Genomic DNA, 26,319 nt, shown 5'->3' on the forward strand with positions numbered 1-26,319 from the left:
GGGCAGCTGGGAGGGATTTATGGAGGCCTGGGAAAGGGGTGGGGGGTTTCCAGAGCATACCTGTGGGCGGTGCCATGGCCCCCTTAAGGAATATTCACCAGGCACATCACCCCGAGTTGTGCAAAGTTGGAGTGAGGGAAGTTGGCCTCCTTTCTAAGCCTCTAGGTTCCCCTTGATTCAGATTCCCAAAGGACCCTGCCCCAGGACCTGTCACTGGCCCTGTGTGTGTGTGTGTGGGGGGGGGTGATGGGGAGGGGGAGGGGGACGGGGAGTTCCAACAGCTTCCTTCAGAGGCACCACCTTCCTCCTTGGCTCCCACCACACAGCCGTGGCCACCCACGTGGGTTGCAGGTGAACACCCCTCCCTGACCATGGAGGAGACTGTGGCCTGCTGGGGATGACTGACAGGTGCCCAGAGACCCCCCAGGGCAAGGCAGAAGCTGATGAGCGGGACTTCCAGAGCTTCAAGTGGCTCAGGAGGACCCTCTGTCAGGGCAGGGGATCAGGGAGGACTTCCCGGAGGAGGCATCACTGGAGCAGAACCTTGAGGGCCGAGGAGGAGGAAGAACATTCCAAGCTGGAACACAAGGGTGGGGAAGTTCTGATGTGTGTCATGTTTAACCTTGAACCAGGGGTCCTGCCTGAGGGCTTGAGCGGAGCTTACATCCAGCTAAGACAAGCCCCCGACATGCTGCGTTGGCCTGTGACTGCTGGAGGGGCCATTTGTAATTCAGGCAGCAACAAAGCCTCTGTGGCAGAGGAAGATCCAGCCGTGGGATCCACGCTGCCCCCTGAACCCCAAATGCGGGCCCTGGAGTGAGAACTCAGCCTGCAGGTGCCCCAGAGCTGGAGGACCGCATGCAGCCTACCGAGTGCTCTGTGGGTCCAGAGTGCTCAAACCATGTCGGATCTAAAAAGGGAGAGATTCCAGATGAAAATGCCCAGGGCCCCGAGCTCTTGGGTGTCACAGCCCCAGACAAATGGAGTCAGGGGTCAGGCTGAGGGACAGACGGCTGGACGGGTCCTGCTGAGTGCAGGTACGACAGGCGGGAGCTGGGTGGAGGCTGGGCGCTGCTTGAGTGGGGGATACTGAGGCCACAGTGGACTCCACAGTTGATGGCAGTGTCTGGAATGTTCTTAGGCCTCCCCTCCTCTGCCCCATCCCAGCAACTTAGAACTGAACACTCTGATGCTTGTTGAACCAGAGATGCCGTTTGAGTCTCTGATCCCTCCAGTTTTCTGCAGGGTGGGGGTGTGTGAAACATCAGCATAGATTCGTTTTTTAAAGCGTGAATTAGTTACTGTATCAGTTAGCTATCGCTGCCTAACAAATGACTCCAAAGCTTCGTGGCTTAGAACAACAAACATTTCTTATTTTTCATGAGTCCACAGGCTGCTGGCTGGTTCTGCTGCTCTGGTGGGGCTCTCTCATTTTCCTGCAGAGCTGGTGGCTCAGCCGGAGGTGGGCTGGGCTAGGCGGGCCAGGCTGGGATGATGTGGCTCCACTCCACGTGGTCTCTGGTCCTCCAGCAGGCTGGTCCAGCTTGGCCTCGTGGTGGAGACAGCCTTCCAAGGGGGACAGCAAACCACTTGAGGCCCAGGTCAGGACAGGCACACTTACTGTGTCACATTGGATAATTCAAAGCAGATTCAATGGGTGGGGAACAGACTCCAACACAAGACGGGGGCAGTCCAGAGTCCCACTGGAAAGGGCCTGGAGAGAGAAGGACATGGGGCTGTTTTTGCAATCAATCTACCAAGTTTCTAGCTTCTCTTAAGTTGGGAGGTCTGGATTCTCACTGTCCACGGTGGACTGGCTACCCGCTTAGACAGGCTGGGCTTTCTCTGGCTTATGCAACCTCTCCAGGCCTGTCTGACCCACCTGGCCCCACGTGAGTCGGTGGCCTCTTCCGTCAATACCACCATCTCATGCTCATTAACCATCTACGGCTCCCCACTGTCTACAGGAGAAAGTCTAAGCCCCTTAGCTTGGCATTGAAGGCTCTTTATCATGACTATTCCAGGCTCATCTCCTGCCTCTGCCTCCGTGTCCCTCTCCCCTGCTCCTCTTCACACCCTAAACCGTCATCCCACATTTGCAAACACAAGACGCTTCGTTTGTGCCCTTCAGAATCTGTCTGCTTCACAGGCTGTTCCTTCTGCTGGGGATGATGTCCCCCTGCCTGGAGAAACATGCTCGTCCTCAGGGCCCGGCTCAGCGTCATGTCTACAGGGCCTTGCTTGATCCTTTTGGGCCTCTTCTATGCCACCCTCCCCATCCTGATGCAGCACAATTAATTCCTCCTTCCTTCCTCCGTCTTTGAGAGTGCCATAAGCACAGCCCTCTCACCCCACTAAATGCCCCCGTGGACACGCCCGCTTCCCACCACGCTGTTTCTCTCCAGGGAGGCTGTGAGTCCCATACGGGCGAGGAATGGAGAGGCCATGTGGCAACATACTCCTCGGGGCCAGACAGACCTCCATTCAGGTACTGTCTCCACCACTCATGAACTCAGTTACCTCGAGCAAGTTGCTTGATGATCTTTCTGAGCCTCAGTTTCCCCACCTGTAAAATAAATTCACAATATATCTTGCTCAAGGGGTTGTTCTGAGAGGCTTAACTGAGACAACACAGAGAATATACTTAGTACGGGAACTGGGACGTAGCAGATGCTTAGTAAATATTTGTTTCATGAATAAATTTAGCCCAGTCCCAGGTCCTCTGCATACTCTGCACCTCCCATCCCACCCCTCCCACCAAAATCCACGAGACCCTCTCCGTTTCCTTCCCCACAACACCATTTCTATTCTCTGATCCATGTCAACTTCTTAATCACTTTGCTAGGATGGGAGGGAGGAACGCAAAATATGTCCACAAAATACTTGAAATTATTGCTATTCAGGGATCAGGAGACAAAGATTAGTTGCCTGTCTCTGTCTCACAAACAAATTAACGGAGTGGCAGCTTTTGGTGCAAAATACGATTCTTGTCCAAAGGATTAGGCATCTTAAATCCAGCTAGAATATGCTGTGATCGTGTGTATTTTTTTTTTAAGCAAAGCTGCAATAATCATACATTTACAACTAATAAATTGGGTCCTTTAATTCCTCTGCCATAAGCCTTTGAAATATAATCTGTCATTTCAGACCTAGAGAACATGACTTTTCATAATTATAATTCTCCAGCATCCATTACTATTTATAATTAAATTCACTTTTAAGAAATCCGAAGTGTTTTTTTTTGTGTGTGTGGATTATCTGTTCATATGATGTCATGATGGTAAAATTAATGTACAATCTGTTGAATAAATGTGGCAAGTTCTTATACAAGAAACACACACTATTGATCAAAAGCTGGAAAGACAGACAAGACGACCAATATATATACTATTTCTTAGCAACAAGCTCAAACAAAGGCAGAATAAACCTGAGCGTGTCTCTCCAATCTCTGCCTCCCCGAAGGGCGGCCAGCTCCAGGAAAGAAGAATGTTGGAAATAGTTGAAAAAACACAAATGTTAAATTACGGCCAAATTATCTGCTGGAGAAGAGGCAGACCCATAAATTTTGAAAAGCAATCGGATGAAGGCGCCAGGCTGGATGATCAGAAAACGGGAACTAAGAGGCCCCGAAGCAGAAAATACAAGCAGGAGACATATACAGCCCCACAGCCTCAGACCCAAAGGAAAAGATAAGCAGATAAAGAAAATGGGAGCCTTGACCTCAGAGAAACGGACACAGAGAGAGCAGGATTCGTGGTCTACAGTACCATCCTGGGCTTTAATAAAGCATAGCCTAGAAGCATCTTGCAGTTTTGCATCTCTGGACGTAAATGAGCTGATGTTTTGTCACCCAGCCTGAGGTCAAGGCTGCAGGCACCATGAATGGGCCTGTTCCCTCCTCGTGCCTCAAGAGAAGTCAACGCTTCCTCAGAGATGGGATTTCGAGAATGACGGGGAATTTTCTCCCCATCAGTGGAAATGTCCTCCCAGGCTTAGTCCTCTGCCTGAGGCCCAGGAGGTGCCTGCTGAAGTGATCATTTGTCCTGAGGGGGCAACTTGAATGAGTCAGATATTTAGCATGAACCCCGCTACCTTTTGACAGAGGTGTGAGAAAAAGGGCGTCTCTTCACTCGGGTCAGGGAGTTTGAGCAGGAGGCCTGGGTGAATTGTCGCAGGAGAAGCTTCCGGCAACCACAGGGAGGGGCATGTGTGTGTGCGTCAGGGTGTGTGTGTGTGTCTCTGTGTGTCTGCATGTGTGAGTGTGTCCATGTGTCTGTGTTGGTGTGTGAGTGTGTATCTGTCTGCACATCTGTTTGTGCATGAATAAGTGTCTGTATGTGTGTATCTGCGTCTCTGTACACGTGTCTACGTATACATGTGTCTATCTGTGTTAGCATGTATGTAAGCATGTAAGTATGTAATCATGCGTTTGTGTGCATGTGTGTCTGTCCATGGGGATGCCTGGAGTCTGAGTGTGTGTGCGCATGTGTCTGTGTGTCTGTCAGTACGTGGATGTGGATGTGTATGTCTGGCATCTGAGTGTGTGTATGTCCATGTGTGAAGATAGTGAGAGGGAGAAGAGAGGAACGGTCCTCAGGCAAGTCCCTTCTCTTCTCTGGTCCCTACTTCCCCACCAGCAAAATGATTTTTTCCCCAGTGCGTCAGTTCATCTGCAGATGTGGCACCTACTATGTGCAGTCTCTGTGCTGGATGAGGATATAGAAGTGACAGATCAAGTTCCCTGCTCTCACAAGGTTTCATTGGCATCAGGTGGGGGATAATTTGGGCTGGCATCTTCCCAGGGCCCTTACATCAACAACAGGGAAGGCCACCACCTATAGAGCCAGGCCTGCCTTGCACGTGTCATTAAAAGACTCCCACACCCTCCACCACCGACCACGCACAAGAACGGGGGGAGTGCCGGGGGACATAGGAGGAAGTGCCCCTCTTAGCAAGAGCTCTTCCAGACAGTCACTTCTCTCTGAGGTGGTGATGGATGCCACTTTCCTAGGTTCTCCTTCAGCTAAAAGCATAAAATGCAACAATTTCAGTAACTATGGAGGCATTGCTTGCGGTTATGGTCCAGGCAGGGCACAGGAACGAAGTCATGGCAGAGTCAGACAGGGGAGCCTGCTAAGAGCAGCTCACCAGACAGAGGCGATGTCAACACAAAGGTTAGCATTGGCCTGGGGCCTAAAACGAGGTCAAGAACCAGACCAGACGTGGTCACTATGACAACCTAAAGTCTCATCCAAGATTCTTCAGCTTGTGTTATGGGAAAAGAGAAGCCTAAGGGGAAGGCATTAGCCCAAGGTCACATGCAACTTAGAAGCCAGGATGGGTCTAAAGATCTTCACTTTTGACCCCTAGTCTGTGCTTAAAACACAAACACACTATTATTTAAAAACTATATCTGGCTGCCTTCCTCTGTAAAGTCAAGATAGGACCAGAATGAGGCTGGAGATAAGATTGGACTTGGGGTTAGACTCATTCCTATTTCTATCACATTCTCTTGCACCTGGAGGCATTAATGAATATTCAATGGATGGATGGAGGCACAGATGGATGGATAGATGGATGGATGGATGGATGGATGGATGGATGGATAGATGGATACTGAAATTAAGGAAAGAACAAGGCTGAGGCCTAACAGTCCCCTCTCAAGACTGAAGGCCAGAGTTCATCCACACACATTTTATTTTGGTCATTGAGTTGACCCACACAAGGGTTATAAATATTTAATAAGTACAATACAAAAACAGGAGATTTCACATTTTGAAAAAAATGCATATTTATAGGATTTCTTGGGGAAAAAAATCAGAAGACATGGTGACACCAGGCTTACATTCCCACATGTAAACAATCTTGAAGCTGAGTAGCTACTGCCCCTTTTGAGGGGGGAATGATTTCTAGTTCACCACAACCCCCACCATTCCCTGCTACCCTGCACCTGCCCCACATCCTCAGTTATATCAGTTGTCTAGCCCCACAGGTATCTGCATTTTCAATTCCTGAGTTAAAAAAATTCCTGTGTCCCTCAATTCACTGATGCTGCACCCAGCCAGTCTGCGGCTGGAGTTTTCTCCTCTTACTTCCCCCAACCCTTCCACCTCACCCTTCATTCTGCAGTACTGGGCTGTGCACCCAGGTGATGCTAATCCATGCCTTCTAACTCAGGCAGCTCCGTTTACAGAGATGCCTCAAGCAGGCATCTGCAGTCCACGTCCCTCCAGTCTCCCATGGGGATGGCAGAGGGTCTGGAGAAGGGCTCCCCCAGGACAGAGAAGAAGGATGGGTCGAGCGCGTGCACTGAGTGGACAAGCAGGCAGACTAGAGGGAAGGAGCAGCCAGCCAGCTGGAAGTAAACAGGGAACGATCCCTGGAAATGTCCCTTATGCACTTTTGTATTTCATTGACATTTTAATTAAGACTGAAGCACTCTTTGGGGAGCTCTGCTCTGGAGCTGAAATCACTATAATATGCTGCCCTAGCATAAAGCTAGAGATGAATGGAGGCCTGGGGTTCTCATATGCTTCATGGTACTTAGTAATTCTATTTCACAATGTATTATGTTAAGACGGTTTATGAGTTTCTATTGGCTAAGTGCAGCCATATCAAATTATAATTTTGCTCAGTAGATTTTGCTCTAAGAAGATTAAAGGGCACCCAGGCCTTCCCCTGGTGGGAAGGAGATCCCAGGATCACTTCAAGCTCAAGGCAGGCCCCGAGAGTTAAAATTTTTATAGTGAAGTGTGAGGTGGGCACCAGCGGAGGGGGCAGTTGTGTAGTCGTGGCTGTAGAGTCACAACCTTAACTTAACAGCATGTTCCAGAAGCTGTCCTAGCTGGGGGTCAGTCTGTGCGGACCAGGAATTGCATCTCACATGAGAACCTCCTCAACCCTCACCTTACTAGATTTTGTCTCCAGAGCTAGGCACTTTCATGTCTTGGTTTGGTATTCAACTTTTTCCTCCTCATGGTTGAAACCTGAATGCAAGCAGAGGTTCACAATGCGAAGTATTCCCACCACGCTTTTATTCACTGCATCAGTTTGATGTAGCTCTCCAGTTGGGGTCAGCTTACAGGTCTGGTTCCTTATCAAAATCGTTTCATCGATGTCATCTAAATTGTGTGCAGAATAGCTCCCACAAGCATTGTGAGTGCTATTATCAATCCAAAATAATTATATAGCCTCCAAACAATGCAATAAATGGAAAATGCTGAAATAGCAGCTGCTACCAAGCTTTGGGAATTTCAAATCAGTGGGGGGAAAGATGGCTTATTTCATAAATGTCATTCTTTGGAATAACTGGGTACTCATCTGGAAAAAATATGAAGTTTCATCCCTATCTCAAAACTTATAACAAAATAAATTCCAGATGAGTCCGTGTTTTTATACACGTGACAAAACATAAACGATCTGGAAGAAAATATGGGGAAATTTTAAAATAACCTTAACTGAGTAAGAGTTTTCAAAATATGACTGAAACTCCAGCGGGCATAAAAGAAAACATTGATCAATTTGCCTACAAAGAAATATTTTTAAGTCTGCATAACAAAACAATAAACATTAAAAGAAACTTAAACATGGAAAAATATTTGCAGCTTTCATATCATACAAAGATGAATTTACTGAATATATGAAGAGTTCCTATAAATGAATAAGAAAAAGTCAAACAACTGAACAGGAAACTGTTCTAAGACTATGAACAGGCAATTCAAGAAAAATTAAATACTGTGTATTGATCAGAGTGGCAAATATCACAGGGTTTGATAACATATTGTTTAGGGGAGGTTCTCGAGAAATAAGTAGTTTCATTGAGACACACTTCACCTTCTCTGGATGGGCTTATGAGAGCTAAAGTCATTGCCTTTAAGGGGACAAACTGAGTGGTTGGTGATGTATGTGAGAGACTTTTCATAACTTAAAATTTTTTACCATCTGTGTGTATTAACCACTAAAACAGAAGATCTATAACTACATCTACATCTGCATCTACATCCATATCCACGTCCACATCCACGTCTACATCCACATCCACATCCACATCTACGTCCACATCCACGTCCACATCCACATCCAGATCCACATCCACATCCACATCCACATCCACATCCACATCCACGTCTACATCCACATCCACATCCACATCCACGTCCATGCCCACATCCACGTCCACATCCATGTCTACATCCACATCCACATCTCCATCCACATCCACATCCACATCCACGTCCACGTCCACGTCCACATCCACATCCACATCCACGTCCACATCCACGTCCACATCCACGTCTACATCCACGTGTACGTCCACGTCCACGTCCACGTCCACGTCCACATCCACATCCACGTCCACGTCCACATCCACGTCTACATCCACATCACGTCTACATCCACATCCACATCCACATCCACGTCTACATCCACATCCACATCCACATCCACATCTACATCCATGTCTACATCCACATCCACATCCACATCCACATCCACATCCACATCCACATCCACGTCTACATCCACATCCACATCCACATCCACGTCTACATCCACATCCACATCCACATCCACATCCACTTCTACATCCACATCCACATCCAAATCCACATCCACATCTACATCCACATCCACATCCACGTCCACGTCCACATCCACACCCACATCCGCATCCGCATCCACGTCCACATCCACGTCCACGTCCACGTCCACATCCACATCCACATCTGCATCCACATCCACGTCCACGTCCACATCCACAACTACATCTACATCTACATCCCGCTGGCTTGATGCTTGAACCCATTTTTCCATCAGTGATTGCCATGATAGGCTCTAGCTCAAGAGCAAACATTTTGGAACCTATTCTACTTCAATCAGAAGGACTTTTCTCCCTTCTCCTTCCTCCCCTGCCCTCCAAACCCCTCACAACTTCATGCCTAAGAGAATAACTCCTAGTAGGAGCTCAGTAAGTGTTGTTGAATGAACAAATGTACAGGAGTCTGGCTGAAGGTGGACCAGGAGGAACCACTTTCTCCCCACTTTTTTCAAGGGTAGGACCACGACACCGTGTCTTCTCTGTTTCAAAACTAAAAAAATTGGGTGGAGTCTAATGACAGACCACCTGGGCCAGACGGTGGCCGGCGGAAATGGTTGGGTCTAGCTGTACAACTTTTGGCAAGTTGCTTAAACTCTTTAAGTCTTTGTTTGCAGGTCAGTAAAATGGACTTAATACTATCTACCTCCTAGGGGATCAATAAATGCTAATTGAACTGAATAGAGTTCTTATTAGCAAAGGGAAGGGAAACATCTTGGTCACAATTGAGATAAAGACGGGAGGCAGGAGAAAGGGTCAGTGTGGTGGCGCCAGGGTGGGTGACGGAAGAAGGGCAGAGAGTAGAAATATTGATGTACGTAGGGAGTGGGGTGTATCTTATACTCGGCTTAGGTCCAGGGAGTTTCTCATGCTTTTATGGGTATCGTAAGGCCCTGTGAGTGTTTGTGACTTCGTAGGCTTTTAGATCCATTGTTTCGTTTGTATCTCCATCTCTGTATTTCTAGTAATATGAACGTGTATGGATGTGGCGGGTGTCTCACGCATACACGTGTATTTAGTAGAAAAACTTCTGAACTAGGACTCAGGTTCTATCTAAATTCCCTTATGGAGTACCTGAAAAACCTTAGAGAAATGTTTCTTTGGGGAGAAGGGTCTCAGTTATTTATTTGTAAATAGAGATAATTTCCCCCTGATTTCACTCCCAGAGTTGTTTTTGATTTTGTTTTTTAAGAATTAAGTGAGGTGATGGATGAGAAAGTGGAAAGAACTATGCACATTCAGACTTAGGATTTTCACGCCTTTCGATGAATTCAGGCCTTGGCTCCTGTCAAAAATGCCAACTCTCTGGTCCTTCTACTCGCCTGTTCATGCTCCCTCTCTCTTAATCATTTGTACCTCAGGGCAAATGAAGAGATTTGGGCAAGGAGAGTGTGGGTGAGAATGAATAATAGTACTAGAAATAATAATAACAATACAACAATAATAATAATAGTGATATGTATTGAGTGCTAACTGTGCCAGTCTCAGCAGAGGCCTGCCCTGAGGTGTGGGAGATACAAGAGAATAAGGAAAGATAAATTGTGGCTACTTCAGAATAAACTTGCCGACAGAGGGCTCTGACTCTCCTTCATGATGTGTGCGTGTGTGTGCACAAGTGTGTGCATGCGTGCGTGTGTGTGTGTGCTTGTTAGAGCATTGGCTCTTCTCATCTTTTCCCCCTTCAGCACGGTCTGAGAGGTGAGGACGCCTGGGAAGTGGGGAGCAGACCCCGTTGAGAAGCCTAGGGTGGTGGGGGTCCTGGGTATTCAGTCCCACCCCCTACTTCTCCTGGGAGCCCTTGGGGTGTGGTAATGGGATTTCTAAACTGTGAGACAGCGGAGTCAGAGTCTTGGCTTTATTGGGGCCTTGCTGTGTGATGCTGGCCAGGTCTCACCACCTCACTTAGTTCCCCCATCCTTTCTGCTTAAAAGAGTCGGTTCAGCTAGGTCACCATCGTAACAGACATCTGCTGTCTTGCCCCGCCTGGGCCTCCCTTCAGAATCCCTCACTCTCAAGTCCAGGTAGACTGGCCCAAGGGGACTCTGTCCTCAGTTCTAGGTGGACATGTAACCTTGGCCACTGTGATTGGCTCCAGGATGGGCAAACGACCCCATCAGAGCCATAGAGAGGCCCGGTGGCTGTTGTTGAGACTTCTGGGCAGAAACAGATGCTGTTTCCCGTGGGACCCAGCCTTAGACATGTGTGTGGCTGGAGCTCCTGGCAGCCATTTTGACACCACAACGAAAGCATCTGTTTGAGTACGAAACCAACACAATCAGACGTGAAACAGAGAGGGGCCGGCCTGGTGGCATAGTGGTCAAGTTTGCATGCTCCGCTTCGGCAGCCCAGGGTTTGCAAGTCCGATGCCAGGCACGGACCTACACACTGCTCATCAAGCCATGCTATGGCAGCGTCCCATATATAAAATAGAGGGAGACTGGCACAGATGTTAGCTCAGCGCCACTCTTCCTCACCAAAAAAAAAAAAAAAAAGAAGAAGAAGAAGTGAAGCAGAGAGGAGAAACTGAGTCTTAGGGACGTTGTCAGAGCACCTGGACCCAAGTGATCCAGACCAGACACCTCTGTACATCTATGGGACGTGAGCTAGTTAAACTTGATTGTTATTGCTATTATTTGCTTAAGCCTATTTGATTTGGGTTTCTGTCACCTAGGGCTGAGTGTCATCATGGGACTTTGAGTTCGGGAATCCCAAACCTTTGAGCTCCTATGAGCCTCTCTAGAGCGGGCGGGGCTGGCTGTAGGAAACTGGGTCACCAGGCCTCCACCGAGGCTGTCCCACTGTACCAGAAGACTCAGCCAGGGGGGTCATTCGCTTTCCCGCCTCTGTCGGCGTGGAGGGGGCCTGCCTGTCTTGGTGCCCCACGGGGAGCAGGGAGTGATGGTGAGTCCTATGATGCAGAGATATTAATCAGTTAGACTATGACATGCTGCCCCCGACCCCACTCAAGAGTGTCAAGTAATAAAGGGCAGTTGCATTGTCTAATCTTTTTAAATCAGAGAATTTCTGAATACTGAAATACACCTGGCCTCAACAGTTTCAGGTAAGGATTTGTGGCCCTCTAGTGACATCTACTCAAAACCTAGAAAATTTTCATATAAAATTCCACATTTCCGGCTTCTTGAAGAGGTGGAAGGTCTGCCACTGCCCCACAGTGCCAGTGGTATACACCCCGGGGGTGACAGTTGCCTGACTGTGGGCTGCCCCGCCCCCTTAGATGGGGCCTGCCCTCTGCATTCCAGCCCGGTCCCCACTGCTGTGCACTCACAGCATGATGTCAGCCAAGAGTAGAGAAGATTCACTCAATCCTCTTTCAGTGGGGGCGGTGGAGATTAGCAGCCTCTAGAGTTTCCTCGAGTCACTCCTGGATACCTCTGTCTCCCTAAGGCCCATTGTTGCTCATCCCCCGGGGAGCTGTGAAATACTGCGAGCAGCTCCTTGGTGCTGAGCACTCTCTGTAAAGCAGCTCACGTCACTGTCACAACAGCCCTGGGTGGAGGTTATTCCATCCCCTTTCAGATGAGGAGACAGAGGGTTCAGCATGCCCTGTGTCTTACCCAAGGCCACAACCTTAGGAAGTGTTGGGGTCAGGTACAATCTCCTGAGAGCTTCTCTTGACCAATGTCGATGGGTCAATCAGCAGAATGGACTGGAGTGTGGGACCCTGACACTGTCCAGTTTTGAAAGAAGGGAGGTACAGAGAGGAGAAGAGAGAAAGTGTCGGAAGCCAAAAATTGGGGTAGATGGACAATGTTCAAGTGAGGAGCTTTCATACGATTTGGTTCAATTCTCTCGTTTTCTCCGTGGGGGTGGTGGGGAAGGTGATGAGTTCAAGGATGCACAGTAGGTCTGGAATAGAAAAAAAGGCTCCTCACAGTGGCTGTAGGGACCCGATCCTGGAACCTCATAACACCTCAACTCTGGGCTTTGTAATTTAACACCCCCGACCCCCTGCAACCTCATTGACTTGCTTTGCCAGAGGAAGGGAACCCCTGGCAGGAGCCTGGGGGTCTTTGTTCTCTCAGCCCCTCTTCCAGAACAACATGGCCTGTGGGTAGTCTTTCCACGACACTTCCCCTCTTTAGACTTTGAGGAGTAAAAACCCAGCCCCCACTGGTATGCAGCCACACTCAACCCCGGGGCGGAGTTAAAATTCAGCTGGAGAGGTACCTAGAGTGCAACAGAAGCCTAGATAAAGGCAAGGGATTTCAGGCAAGAGGAAAAAATAAAATAAAGAGGCAAGACTTAAAATGTCCTGTGAAATGGAGAGCATGTGGCTCCCGGCACACACGTCCACGGGAGATGACTCAACTCCTTTAGAAAGTGGCGCGTTCTGTGTGGGCACAGATGTATTTTATTTTCCTAGGAGGACTGGATGATTAAATTATCAGAAAGCAAGCTGAAAACCAGGCTGCGTGCATATCCCCCACCCCTCCCCAGTGCCTCCTCCTTATGAGGTGCCGGCTTTATCTCGGAAGCTTTAGTTTAAATGTCCAACACATCTTATTAATGAAAGTAATAAGCTGTTGTTTATTATATGTCATAATGGGGAATATGACTATTTAATATAAATCTGACATTTAAATTCCGCTTAGTTCTGAGATGTGGACGATATCAAGGCATAACTCTTTACCCCGGAGGAAAAACTCCCCGGGTCTGCATTTTCAAGCATTGAAGTTTTCAAAGTAATCAGGTTCCTTTTTTTTTTTCCCCCCAGAGGAACCAAATTGTGAAGACATCTGTTCTGTTATTAATTTCACATAAATCTTAAGCTTCTCAAGGCCAGCAATGAGGCTTCATTCACGTCGAATTAATGAAACATGATTGTAAGTCCCTTGCATGGAATGCTGTCACACAGTTCTGAGCTGCTTATAAACACTGAGTAATCTCGGAAACCGCCAGGGGACAGCCACATGAAATCCGCCCTCCCTGTCCCCTGCCCCCCAAAAACAATATCTGAAAATATCACAACACTAACTATATCCTGAAAGATTAATAGCAGATGAACATTTCTGGGAAATGAATCAGACTTTCTCAGTAAAGGATACAAAATAGCCTGGGCAAAAGCAGATGGCACAATGTCGGAGCTCTTCACCTACAGTTTAATAACTGGGCCCCAGAAGCCCCATGATGCCCCCCAGAGGAGGGGGTCGCGGGATGTTTTGCAGAGATGTTTTTCAGGAGGATGCTGGAGACATAGTTTGACTTGACTGTCCAAAGCCGGATACATGTGATGGGTGTGTGAGAGAAGTTTGTTTGTGTGTGTATGGATTTGTGTGTGAATATGTGTGTGTGTGGATGAACATGTGTGAGAGTGTGTATGTGAGTGTGAGTTTGTGTGCATGTGTGCGAAAATGTGTCTTTTGAGTTTGGTTTTGTGAGACTGGAACCTAAAGAGAATATGTGTTTGAGAGTGATTGTGCATATGAATACAGGTGAGTTTGTGTGTGAGGGTGTGTTTGATTGTGTGTGTGCGTAAACGTGTGTGCACGTGCATATGTTGTATGTGAGTATTTGTGTGTGTGTATATAGAAGGTGTCTATATACACTATATACACAAACTCTATATAGAGTTTGTGTGTGTATGTGGTGCATGTGAGTATCTGTGTGTGTATAGGAGAGGTGTGAGTTTTTATGAGTGTGTGGGTGTGTACACAGACACTCACACAGAAGGAAACCTCTCAGGGGAGAAATGGAGCAGTCCGTTGGAGACAGATCTTCAATAGCAGCTCGGCACAGTCTTGTGCCCATCTGATCTGCTCTTGAAAGGAACCTGCTCCTGGGGTTTTGAGTGTGTGGGGCACGAGTTTTTTGTCAAATAACTCAAATTGCCAGCAGAAAGATTGTCCAGAGGGAGGCCTGGAAGGGTGAGCCTGAGATTTCTTAATCAAACTTCCAAGTGTTATTTTTGGTCTTCTGCTGAGCTGGGACCAAAAAAGAGTCTGCATATGATATTTACATCTCAAATCTTCAGAGTCTCGTTAGCTTTGATAGTTATTTATTTATTTATTTGCAAAAAGGAATTTAAATCAAACAGAGAGGCACAAAAGCAAAACCTTTGAATGCAGTGCAAAATTAATTAAAACAGGCAGCAGAGGGGTAGAGTGGAATACAATAGAATTCAGAGAAAAGACAATGAAACTAATTAGACTCTGATGGGAAAAATCCTTCCTCGTGTAGTGATCATCCATTGGTAATTAATAAGTCACAAATATTGATATTGGAAGAAAATGCCAGAATTTTAACCCTTGTTTTTCTAGAAGTTTCTTTCTTCTTTTCCTTTGACTCTGATCTTCCAAACTAAGCAAACTATGGGAGGTGGTGTTCATTATATTTTGGAGAAAACAGTCTAATCTGTAACAGCCACTGGTTAGCTCTCACTAACTGTCCCTAAAATAACACGTAGGTGGACTGAATTCAACTGACAACAGAGACAGACACATCCAAATGAAGGGATGCTGAATTCCAACAGTTAGCATCAACCCAAGTGGCGGGACCAATTTGTGTATGTGAACAGATATAGTTCCAGCTACATTTTTGCCCCTGGTTATTTTGAAGCTTTGTCTTACCACCCAGGCTTTGTAGATCTGTGAAAAACATTTCCATCCATCCAGTTGAAAAACCCTTGACCGACAATATAAGAAAGACTTTTAGCTTTGTTTAGCATAAGATAGCACCAAGGGGTCTGGCTTTCTTGTTGGAGCTCTTTTGAATGAAATGATCAGTTAGTATTTATGCGTTTTGTCCTTCTGTATTATGCAACAGCACAAATGTACCACTGTCACACTGGGATAATTTAACGCATAGCCTGCCTGTCACAGAGTTTTCAAGTTGGCCACGTGTGTCTTTGGTGAGTCCCAGGTCTTCTTTTAGAACCTCCTTTCTACCACCCCCACTAACCCAGCGCTTAAGTCTCTCTGGATGACACTGGGTCATTTCCAGCTTAAAGAACTGGGCTTTGAGAAATACCTTGATAAGCCTTAGTTCAATTTTAAAAAGATGGCTAAAATGCTAATAGCGGGTTTTCAGGCTTTATGGCAGTTGGATGAATGGGATATTTTTTAGCAAAAAATCTTTCCAACGATCCTCAAAACAATTGTCCTCCAATGCATAGAGATGGCGTTGTTTAGATAAGTCAGTAAATTAAACCAGATCTCAGTTTTCCTCTGTGTAAAATGGAAGGAATTGAACTAGAACTAGAATGACCTTTACGATTTCTTAAAGCCAGTATAATTGGTAATTCTAACATGTATATATACACACATATATATGTACAAAGAGAGAGAGAGAACTTTGTTACATACAAAGAAAACCAAGGTTCTTCCTTATAAGTAGCCTACGGATTCATTCATTCATTCATTGTGTATGTGATCTATGGGCCAGGTTCTGTATCACACGGTTCTTCTCCATCATTTCATTTCACTCTTGCAACAACCATTTTTTTTGCTGGTGAAGATTTGCCCTGAGCTAACATCTGTGCCAGTCTTCCTCTAGTTTGTATGTGGGTCTCTGCCACAGCATGGCCACCTACAAGTGGTGTAGACTCGCACCTGGAAACCAAACCCAGGCCGCCTAAGTGGAGCATGCCAAACTTAACCACTAGGCCATGGGGCTTGTACCTTACAATACGTTTTGTGGTGGGCATCCCTAACAGTAATGATAGTCAATTTATTTATCTATCAATAAAGCACGATACCTGCCAATCAGAAAGGACACAGGGCCCGGCACTGGATGCCCTCGTCTGTGCCAGGTATTCCTTACAAGATGAAGACAAGTGGGGGTTGGAGGAGGTAGAGAAAGAGCCAGGGGGGCTGGCAAGATGGAGGGGGGCTTGGGAGGCTATTTGACAACTGGCCTGGAGAGCACTTTAATTTTTAAACAACGAGTGTAGGCTGTACCATTGCATATGGCTGAACATCAGCCCTGATTTTCAGCCTCCCCATTCTGCAGAGGGCAAAGATGAGGCTCTGGGAGGCCAAGTACCCTTCTCAAGGTCAACCCACTAGGCAGTGACAGGCCTGAATGGGAAGCCACTTTAAGTCTTTAAGACTCCAAAGTTCACATTCTTAACCATCGCGCTGACTGTAGAAGTGTCTCCAAGCTGACCTCAGTATGTCGCAGGCTGGCCCAGCATCTCTTTACAAAGATCCTGAGGAGAGGGTCCAGAATCCGGTTTGAGGGAGGGTAGAGCTGCCAGATTTAGCAAATAAAAATACAGGACACTCAGTGAAATCTGAATTTCAGATAAACAATAATAACGTTTTTGTATATTTTTAGCATATTGCACGAGATATACCCACACTAAAAAATTATTCATTATTTATCTGAAATTCACATTTAACTGAACATCTTGTATTTCACCTGGCAACTCCAAACAGGAGGTGAGAAGGGGGTCACAGGGATACTAAGACATTTCAATCTGCAGAAACTCTTTTCTAGGAACTGCCTTCTCCAAAGCCAATGCAGAAACTCTTTTCTAGGAACTGCCTTCTCCAAAGCCAATGGGGTATCAGCTTCAGAAAGAATACTTCCAAACTCTCCCCTTTCTTGATTCTAAAGTCGTCAAATGCCAGGGCCGAGGTCATCTGGGCCAATGCCCTCCCTCTTCTGTCCTCCCTCCACACAAGAAGGCAGAACCCATGGCACGGTGGCTTGGCTTTGAAGCCAGGGAACATGGTTCACGAGGCGTATCCTCCTCTCCGAAGCACATGGAAACTATTCCCTTCCAGAAGGCCTTCATGGTTAGCTCGCTGTAAGTCTCATGGTTTTTCAGTGGCAGCTATAGTTTCTGTAGCACCCCCACCCCAGCTCAGATGGTATTTATTAGAACACGTTGCTTTTGAAAAGAAAACTGCATCTTAATTAAAGGTTGGCGATCCAAAGCCTGTTTGCAGATGAGAAAAATTAAGCAGCTACTGTGAACGGGGCTGTGTGTCTCCTCTGTTGGTTAGAACACCACCGTCTACACTTGTGGAGGGTCTCCTGTGTTTCAGGCCGTCCCCTCGTCTTCATCAGAGTCCTTTGTTGCACAAGAAATAGAAATGAGCCGTGAGGCTAAATGGAAGAGCTTTCAGAGCAAAGACGGGCTTGTCTTCTGTTTTAATCACTCCCTTTCTCACGCAGTGGCACAAACACAATGCCTGGGTGGGGATGGGGGGTTAATGAAGGTTGTTTGGTGTCCAGAAACCAGCCTACCGTCCACAACAATGGGTCAGTTTTTGGAGCCAAGTAGAAGCTGGGAGAATCTGGCCTTTGCCCCACCTCTGTGCCAAGATGGAAATAAGCTGGCAGGGAATAAACACACCCTTGCTCTAGGGTGGGGCTCCTTAACTTGGTCTCCACGGAGCAGAAGCCTCCTAAAAGATCCACAGGGGAGAAGTTAGGGAGTCTAGGAGCTTGGATGAGAAAAATTTACATATATATGTGTATATATATACACACGTATTTTGCTAATTTTTTTTTTTTTTTTTGCAGGGGAAGATTTCCCCTACATCAACATCTGTGCCAATCTTCCTCCTTTTTTTTTTTTCTTACGCCTGCAAATCCCCAGTAGATAGTTGTGTATAATTGCAAGCCCTGGTTCTTCTATGTGGGTTGCCACTACAGCATGGCTGCTGACAGACGAGTGGTGTGGTTCTGCACCCAGGAACCAAACCCTGGCGGCCGAAGTGGAACGTATGGAACTTTAACCACTAGGCCAGCAGGGCTGGCTCTATTATGCTAATTTCTAAGTGAAAGTTATCATTTCCTTCCATTCTGAATGCAGGCAACAAACCACAACTGTATCAGCTCTACATGTGACTCTGTGCCTTTGTCATCAATAGAAATCAGGGATATTTAATATCACATTAGAGTTGTTACAGGCGGTCTTGAAATAGACTCATTACTATCTTGAAATTTTAATAACCATTAGATCCACCTCTCTATCACGTTATTTAAAGGTTAATAAAAACACATGAATTACTACATCTTTTAAAATTCTTTGGATAACTGTCATTTAATATAATTTGTTTTCTTTGTAATCTTAGTTTTTAATTTTATGTCTGTAAAAACATTATGCTGTGATAAACCTTGAAGACTTTCTGCTAAGTGGAATAGGCCAGTTACAAAAGGACAAATACTGTATGATTCCACTCATATGAGGTTCCTAGAGGCGTCACATTCGTAGAGACGGAGAGTAGAATGGTGGTTGGCAGGAGCTGGGAGAGGAGGGACTGTGGAGTTAGTGTTTAATGAGCATAGAGTTTCAGTTTGGGAAGATGAAAAAAGTTCTGGAGACGGATGGCGGTGATGGTTGTACAACAATGTGCACTTAATGCCCCTGAACTGTACACCTAAAAATGGTTAGAATAGGAGCCAGCCCCATGGCCAAGTGGTTAAAATTCTGCACGCTCCACTTCGGCGGCCCAGGTTTGCGGATTCGGATCCCAGGCGTGAACCTACAGCACTTGTCAGGCCATGCTGTGGTGGTGACCCACATACAAAATAGAGAAAGATTGGCACAGATGTTAGCTCAGGGCTAATCTTCCTCAAGCAAAAAAAGAAGAAGATCGGCAATGGTTGTTAGCTCAGGGAAAATCTTCCTCAGCAAAAAAAAAAAGGTTAGAATAGTAAATTTTATGTTGTATATATTTTATCACAATTTTTAAAAATCCATGTGAACAATACGGATATTTTCATATCACATTGGAAAAAATGACATTGTTCTGTAAAGGGGTTCATAGGCCTCCCTGGAGGGGTCCATGTCAAAACCATGCTAAGACCCCCTGATTCTGGGGAATTGTTCTTCCTCATGAATATTCACGTTTCCAGGCCTGCTCCACCCAGAGGAAGCTTTCTCCCTCTTCAGGGCCCAGGTCAAATACTGCTGTCCCTCTCGCCCTTGTTTTTTCCGCAGGGCTCACCTGGGGATAAATTCTTCAGATCCCGCTAAGCATCCCTCTAGTATTCCAGCTGGACCCTGCTGGCTGCCAAGAGCCTGAGGCCTTGCTCTCTGCTTAAGGAAAGGGTTATTTGGCAAGTGTCAGAGACGTGGTTAGGCCATGTTAGTACCAAACTGAGACTTCCTCCATGGTGCAATAGGGAAATTTGCCATAGGAGTCAATGTTACTTAATGCTTTGTCCATACACCATCGAGATACATCTCAGGGTGACCTTCCCACATTTTGTGAGACATTACGTAATCTTATTGAATCTACAGACCCGTGAGGTTAGTACCATCAGGACCAGCATTTTGCAGATTAGGTGTGAGGCTCAGAAAGGTGAACTTGTCTGACCCCAGAGATTTTTTGCATCAGACACCTTCCTGTAGCGATGTTCCTTAAGAAAAACCCAGGGCTGCATCAGATGATTGCTTCCTGTTGGAGAATCTGGCTTTGAACATGACAGAGAAAAATGAGGAATTGGAGAAGCAAAGATGTCAGGTCCTCCCAGTTGAAGCGCCATCAAGTTTGTCCCACCTGCTTTAGATGAGGAAAGAGAGGCACAGAGAGAGCAGGAAGCAGGGCTGAGGGCAGAGCTCCTGTGCCCCAGGACCCTGACACCTACTCAAGTGCTGGTACACCTTCTGACTTTGCCCATGTTGTGAAAACTTTGGCTTCTTCTTCAATCTGAGCCTTGTGATGGAGGGAGTCTGGGAGACGGCCTGGACTTGGAACATGTGCTGCCTCTCAGGACCCATGGCACCTCTTGAGTTGACACCAAAACAGCCATCACAATCACTGTGCTAACCCCTTGATGTGGATTACCTCAATGATTCCAAAACATCCATCACTTGTGGGGCCCCTTTACAACACTGGCCATATTTGAATGTTATTGAAACTTATCTACTTATTGTCGACTTAGAGTTTTTTTATTTCCTTTAAATGGACCTGCTTTTAAAACTTAAATCCATTTACTTACAAAGCAAGTTTTATAACACTACTATAAATAGAAAACCAGTAACCATACAAATTACTTCAGTAAAAAGAAAATGTTTCTTAATTCTGCCCCGGTATTGCCGCCTGGAGCGGGCTCTGAGCCTGAAGACTTCTCTCACTTTGTTCAAAAACACAAAGAAAACAATAAAAATAATCAGCGTATGTTAGGCATTAAGGATACACCAGCACCAAAAGGAGACTTTCTTGATGTGATTAGGAGGGTCCAAAGAGAGTTAAAAAGGAAGTAATGTACTTACTGTGCGAGTCAATGCTAGTGAATGTCTTGTCTGAGCATCATCGAAAATCATTTTAAGTATCACCTGTGGTCTCTGTAAATCTCCAAACACTCCATTATCTTATTTCATCCTCAGCAACCACCCTATATTGTTAGTACTAGTACTAATTAATAGTAGTACTAGTTAGTACTACCTCATTTGATGGGTACAGAGAGGCTGCTCCATTAGCCTGACGTGGCACAGCCAGAAGGGGCACCTGGGATCTCTTTGACTCCAGAGTTGAGGCTCCTGTCCTCCAGTTGTGGGCTGCCTGACCACACAGTGTCGTTCTGTTCCGCGGCCACACCTGCCCAGAAAAAGTGCATTTTGCAGCATCCTGTGAATCCCCATGGGCTTCTGAGTCTAGATGTCCATCCAGGCAGAAACTCCACTCTACGGAACCTCACAGTGAGATGCACTCCAGGCCTGCAGCCCCGCACATGTGTGACAGCAATGTGCATCAGCCAGCAACACTAGACCAACTCGGACTCAGCCAATGAAGACGACATCGACGCAGGAAAGGAGGAATGGACGGGAGGGGAAGGAAATGAAAGCAAGGGGTGGAGAGGAGGAGAGGAACCTCAGGGTCTCCATCTGGAAAATGGGTTTAATAAAACCTACTTCACGGATGGGTGACTGCTGGGAGGACTCGAGCACACAGTAGGTTCCTCCCTCTCCCTCTTCTCTCCTCTCCTTTCGTCCCCTCTCTCTCTCATACATACACATGAGAGCACACCTATGTGTGTGTATTATTTAAAGCAAAAATAGGGAGTTTGTAGCCAAGGTCTGCACTGACATGAAAATAAATGGGACACAGGCAGATAGAGCCCCCGTGAGCTTGAGGGCAACCTTACCAGAGCCGGAGTAAGGATCCCTCAAGAGGTATCATGTGACATGTACCAGGAAGTCCCTCTCAGCCAAATGGCCTGTCGCTCCACCATTAGGACCTCGTGCCTGTGAGTTAGACATGGCATATCTCCTGGACATTCCCTAAGAAATGCAAGAGCTGACACATAAAGCAAAAATGCATGCTTCCAGGGCTTTCTTTCAACAGAGACCCCAGGAAAGAGGGGATATGGAGAAATGGGAGGAGAGGATGAAAAGGGAACCATTCCTGCGGTGCGTGACTGAGCATCCGTTGTTTCCTCCGCTGTGGCCTTTTATCTCCTGTGGGCGGAAAGGCGTGGCTGATGGGACGGCCAGATTACACCCCAGGCCGCGACTGCCTCTCATGACTGGCAAACCACTTCCTCCCTGGAGCTCGGCACATCTGGCAGCCTGGTGGGCTTTTTCGTCAGGACCAAGGAAAACACAAGCAGAGCTGCGAGTGGGTGTGCACGCTGTATAAACACACCCGGGGTGCGTAAAGACAGGGTAGAGGAGGAGCCCGAGAGAGAACATTCTGACTTGCTCTTTGGGCCTGAAAAAGCCCTAGATATTAAGAAAAATCCATCTCAGTGATGGAATCTCAAGTATCAGCCAAAGAGTTGGAGTCATGCAGACATAAGGCCATGTTGATTTGCTCCGAATTAATGAGCTTAACCTGAACCCATACATCAGAGTTCAGACACTGGTGGCCTTCTTTCTTTTGTACTATATAGTATTTTTTAAAACCAAGCAAGCATTTTAATAATAAAAGATTTCCCATGAAAATTCCAATATCTGATGTCTTTAGAACAATCGGCAGAGCTGGAGACACTAGCTGGAGCTGAGCAGACCGCTCCTGCCTGGCGTGGCCACAGTCTGCTCATCCTGGTCCCTGCTAGCTGACGTTATTCTCTCTTGTTACCTGCCCGGCCCAGGTGTTTGAGTTTGAGACTCTGCTTTACAAGGACAATGTCTGGATGTTCAAGGCAGAAAGAGAGATGTCCTGTTAGAAGTGTGCTCACCTCCTTGGTGACTGATACAGACATAGACGTGGGCCTGCTCTGCCTTAAAATGGTCAGCCTACCTGCCTTGCCTGCATCCTCTCCCCCTCGCTGGCCTGAACAAGGCAGAGGACACATGGCTGGCTGAGCCCGCTGGAGGACCGGCTGCCCCGCCCCCCCAGAAGCGAGTGTCAGCCTGCCGAGGGCTGGGGCCCATCTGCTTCCCAGAAACATCCCAACCTCCCATTTGATCTGGGTTTCCTGCTCAACCTCCGTAGCACCTACTGCCAACTGGTGGCTTTTCATTTCTTCTGCCCCGGGGCCTTTTTCCAATGTGTGAAATTGCTTTCTCTTTCTTTCTGCGGGTGGGTCTCCGTGCTTGGTGAAAGGCTTCTGCGGATTGAGGCTTTTGCAAAAATGACTTTTGGGGTTGAGGCTTTTGCAAAAATGACTTTTCGGAAAGGCTTTTCCCTCCCAGGCTTTCAAGACCCCGCCTTCCTCTCCCATCTTAACTCTCCAGCTGTATCCCCAGCTTGCTGTGCTCCAGTGGGGGCAGGAGGGGAATGAGGGGGGTGATAACCAGAGAAGCCTTCCAGAGGAAAGAATGCTTGGGTGTGGGCATGGGTCTACAGTTAAACAGGGCAGGAAAGTCGTGCGAGGAAGCGAGAGGAGCCTGTGGCAGGCCACCGAGGTAGCGCCAGGCATGTTCTGGGGAGTACCTGGTGGGCAGGAATGTAAGGCATCTGTGAACATCTGCTTCAGGGAAATGCTGACCACTGGACGGTGAGGAAAGACGGTAGGTGGGGCCCAGCGCGCCAAGGACGGAGGATGCCATTCTGGACTTTGTCCTGAGGTCACTGGGAGCCATTGGAGATTTAACGGCAGAGAACAGTGTGGTCAGATCTGGGTTTTGGAAACAGCGATGGATTGACTGGGAGAGAGACAAGAGGAGCAGAGAGAAGGCAACAGCGAGAGTCCACACAGGAGACAAATGGCTGAACTGAATTGTGGCAGTGTGACGTGACTGTGGGTGGTGAGCAAAGACACCCACTTGACTTGGGGGATGCTTCTCTGGGTGGCATGTGGAGGACGAGGCAGAGGAAGAGTTGGAGATGACACCAAAATGCCTCACCTGGGCTCCTGGAGACTGGTGGCTCCAGTAAGATGAAGGAACGGAACAGCTCAGGGGAAAAACCAATGGGTCTGGTTTTACACGTATATAAGCAATTAATATGCAAAACAGAGATGCATTTTGGGGTTTGTAGTATCAATTTGCACACTCTACAAACTATTTGTGGGTGTGCATGCATGTTTTGTGAACTCATAAAAGACTCACGCTGTGTTGGTATACAGAGCACTTTGGGATCAAGGAAAAGCCATTTTCTTTCTGCCTTTGCTGCCCTGGAGAATCATGTTCAGCCTTCCAGGCCTGGCTGAGGTGTCCTTTCTTCCAGGTAGAACTACTGACTTTCCCTGTACTCCTGTGTCTTATTTCCTAGCAGCCCTCACCCCGTGGACCTGGAGTTCACTGTTCCTGTCTCTCTCTCTCTCTCTCTCTCTCTCTCTCAATGATAAGCATATTGATTTAATCTTTAAATCCACCATCTGGCAGAGTGTTTAATATATAGAAATTGTCACGAAAAGTTGCAGAACAAATAAGTGATAATTTTCATATCCTTCTTACAGCTTTAGATTCAAGGCACAGAGTGCTTGTCCCAGATCACGCGATGGTCTTAGACTAGATCCCAAGGGACTTTCCTCCAGCTTTGCCTTTCCCAGGAGGCTTCACATTCATATTTTATAAAACACATATTTGTCCTGTACAGTTATTTGTAAGTTAGAGCCCACATGGAAATGGGGATACTTCAAAAATAAGTCTGAATTTCTCATTTCTTTTGATAAATCAGAAGATCTGGAGACATTGGACAGGCTCCTCTTCCCAATTTTCCACACTCCCCACCATTCCCCAAGGATCCCCCAACACTAGGGTGAGAGGACAGTTGCTATGTAGTATTGTGTTTGCACTGTTGCTTTTTTCCTATATAGAATGACATTATTATATAGTCACAGCTTTAACAAACATGGAAGCAAAATGAAGCTGGAGTGGGCCCCATGTTTGGAGAATGAGAGAGGACATATTTTTTGGTGGAAGTAATGACTATTCCTATGCACTTTCTTTAAGGTGCAAATGACCCCCTACTTCACTCACTTTCCCTGTGACTCCTGTGCCCAAGGACCCAGGCATCAAGGCCCATCCCACAGAGGCAGTGGGGCACAGTGGTTAGGAGCATGGCTTTCTGGGTGACCCCTTGGGCAAGTTCCTTAAACTCTCTCCCTTTGTTTCCTCATCTGCAAATGGGGTGATGATCACGATCATACCTATCCTGTAGGTGGTTGTGAGGACTGAATGAAGCGGCAAGTGTAAAGAGCTCAGAGCAGCACCTGATACCTAGTAAAAGCACAGAAAAGGAGCTATTTTTGTCATTACGGTGAGTGGCAACATGTTGATTTATTCACTTACTGGTTGATTTGTTTGGTAAAAATTTATTGACTAAGAAGGTAGATGCCTTTGAAAAATGCCAAATTATACATTTTAAAGATTTCTTGGTCTAGGTTTATAATTCAGTGGTTCTCATTCATGATGTGCATGGAATCATCTGGAGAACCCTGGCAAAATACTGATTCTAGGGGCCCACCCCTGACCAAACACCAGAACCTCTGGAGGCAGAGTTCGCGGCCTCCATAATGATGATCGAGTTGTGGTTAGGCTGGCGCACTGTCCTCAAGGCAAGGCCGGATTGTGCATGACCCTAAGCCCGCGTACCTCCTTAAATTTTGCACCCCAGTGCCTCATTTACCTCACGTAGTCCCTGTCCTGCCTCAAACCGTTAAAATAGAAACTCCATGAGGGCAGAGATTTCTTTTTTTTTTTGCCTATTTTTCCCCCTGCTGTATCCCCAGTACCTGGAACAGCAGCGAGCACATAGTAAGCTCTCGATAAATATTGTCTGAAAGAATGGATAAATGGATGGCTGAACGGACCCTTCTTCCTAAAGTTCGGGCCACGGCTGCCTCTTTGCTGGGACAGCTGGCCCTCTCTACACAAACCGGAGGTATGTGATCCTCGCCTTCAGATGGTCATGTTTCTAGAAGGGACCTTGGAGGTCACCGGGGACAGTTTTTCCCGAACCAAAGGCATTCGGGTCTCATCAAGGTGTTTGCTTTATCTGCATCCCTCATGAACCGTTATTTGTTTACATCGATTCATGTTTACTTATATACATTTGTTTGACAAAGAGATCTTAAAAAAATCAGTTCTGTAAAGGAAAAACTACTACCGCATGCCCCGTGTTGGAAACAGTAAAAATAAGTACAAAGGAAAGAAATAATGTTATTAAGTTTAGTTGGATGCCTTTGCTTGCAGAGGGATGGGAGCCTGGGACCTCGCCTCTTATTCTCATGAAGAGAGGTTTAGGACCATGGGAGAGATGTGAAAGACATAGTAGTTTTGGACTGAGACTTTCTCTTAAAGGGAATCGGAAAGCTTGAAAGAGCGTTCAAAAGTGACACCCTTCTCCTTCTGAGCATCAGGATGACTTAATGCCATATTCACGTTTATCACCCAAATCCATCCATATGGTACC

The sequence above is a fragment of the Ceratotherium simum genome, chromosome 30 (genome assembly GCF_057802395.1).
Source record: "Ceratotherium simum simum isolate JZ-2026a chromosome 30, ASM5780239v1, whole genome shotgun sequence".
Lineage (NCBI taxonomy): Eukaryota > Metazoa > Chordata > Mammalia > Perissodactyla > Rhinocerotidae > Ceratotherium > Ceratotherium simum.